At 35.2% G+C, this 2197-nt stretch overlaps 1 long non-coding RNA gene across 1 annotated transcript; it reads right to left on the reverse strand.

The window, feature by feature from the left end:
- Window positions 1-379: 379 nt before the first annotated feature.
- Window positions 380-1103, reverse strand: LOC131995339 (uncharacterized). The gene is made up of 2 exons (XR_009397391.1): window positions 613-1103; window positions 380-544 (listed from the first exon to the last, which is right to left on the reverse strand). It is a non-coding gene; the product is annotated as an uncharacterized LOC131995339 (long non-coding RNA).
- Window positions 1104-2197: the final 1094 nt, after the last annotated feature.

Genomic DNA, 2197 nt, shown 5'->3' on the forward strand with positions numbered 1-2197 from the left:
ATCCAATCGCTGCCTATGACAATTACTTTGAATTTATTGACCAAACTGTATTTTAAATGAACAATTGCAAATAAGAACAAACACCTCCCCTGTCAATGTAGAAATACGGATGAGAAAATGGACTTGGTTGGGTAATATCCTACGCTGACCGCGCGATGATATAGCGAGAAATGTTCTAGACTGGAACCCGCATGGACAGCAGAGAAAGAGGGGACGCCGGAGAAACACATGGATCCTCTGTACGAAAAGAGAGTTGGAATCAACCAATATATCGTGGAATCACGCCAAGGCTTTGGCCAATGTTAGAGCTAGATGGAGAGAGCTAGTTGATGCCCTTTGTTCACACAGAACTTATAACTATTGGTATATTTTGTTGTAATATATTTAATATACTTCAATTCGAAATAAAAGATATATATACTACATTAGCAAAAATCGGGCGAACATATATACTAGCACTGTATTCACAAAACTTATTCCGGCCTTGAAGTAGGTTAATTTGAAAGATTTTCTTTATAGAACCGGAGTAGATCTATACCTAAATCTGAAATATGGAGATAATAATATATTAACGAAAAGAGTGAATTAATAAACGAATATATAATAAGTTACCATCTAACGATTTTCTCTACAAAATCGTTTAAAATAGCTTTAAATGTTTGCCCAAATATCGCGCAATCATTTCTTACTGTTCATATACATTCACAAATGACAAAAAGCTGTAATTTCCCTGCCACACACATCCTTCCAAAAGTCATGCAGTTTTTTATGGACGAGCATAACTGTAATTATCAGTTCCAGCAACTGATATACCGTTCGTTGAATTATTTCCAGCAGAATGAAAACTATTGTCAGTCAGCAATGCACTAAAACATAAAACTCCCATCACTCCCATTTGACCAGCACTGAACGTGATTGGTAACTTCCACTTGTGTTTGTCGTACCATTAAATCATCTTTTAAGTACCATAGCCTGTTGTAATATATCTATGCCGTTGTGTGTAACTAGTTATGGCCATAATAATTCATTATTATAGTCTGGAAATTATGACAGTCATTCACTGGTCCATCAGAGCAACGGACAAATTGTAAGACAAAAAGTGTGCTGTCGCTGTCTATTTGAGTGAATTGTAACAAAATGTATGATAAACTTCGGAGCTCTTGACTACTTAGAGCTTTTTTATGGCCAGATTTTTGTTTGCATCTTCCATACGATAAACACTTTTATTGACACTCTGCGGTAGGTAGGTAAATAAGTTCGATATGGCGTTTTGCTGCTGTAGTCATTGCCATTATTTGTTTAATTGACTGTAGAAGATTTTTACGGCAAAGCTTAGTGAGGTCATGTCCACTTTTTTAATGGCGCTGAGAAAAAATTGTCGTCACCAGTGTCGATATCACTAATTTTATTATTCTTGGTTTATTAATGGAAGCAATTTAAAAATTTCATTTCATATACAAACATGTATGGGCATTAGTGAAATGTATGTTAACCAAGGAGTTTCAAAAGTTGGGTGGTTTCAGAAATCTTGCAAAAGGATTCAAAAGTAGGAATATATATCATATTACTAATGCCGAACCTTCTATATGCATAAAAAGGATATTCAGCAGTTTTTCTGGAATCTTAAGAATACGAGAGGAGGATAAAATAGGATTCATACAATTTGTTGAGAGTCTAGCAAGCACAACAATATTTCAATAACAGTCATATCTGTGCCACAGACCCAGGATAGGTTCAAGTGAAAGTCTGCAATCGAACTCGCTTTTAAATTTTAGTCTATTGGAGATGGATAACGTTGAACCAGCCATATCGCATTAAAAAGCCCAAACGCTCAAGCAAATATTCTCCAATAGAAACTCCATCTTCAGCTTTCCATAGAGTATATTTGATATGAAATTGACGCTGGCTTTTCAATATGTGCAATTTGATAAGATTTGGTCTGTTCTTAAAGGATGCTAAATTTTAAATGTCTAGTAACGTCCTCATAAGCTGTATAGCACGAAATGCGATTTACAGTAGATTTGTTAATAAGTTTGGTTAGGTTAAAAAGAGGGTGCGGATATTAATCCACCCCACATCATTATGGATATACACCTAGCCAGTAATCGGCTTCTTATGCGCTATAAATACTAAAAAAATAGCCTCGAAAAAGAAAATCTAAGTCGGGAATTCCGTACTACTTACAAAAACCCTAATT

The sequence above is a fragment of the Stomoxys calcitrans genome, chromosome 2 (assembly GCF_963082655.1).
Source record: "Stomoxys calcitrans chromosome 2, idStoCalc2.1, whole genome shotgun sequence".
Taxonomy (NCBI): domain Eukaryota; kingdom Metazoa; phylum Arthropoda; class Insecta; order Diptera; family Muscidae; genus Stomoxys; species Stomoxys calcitrans.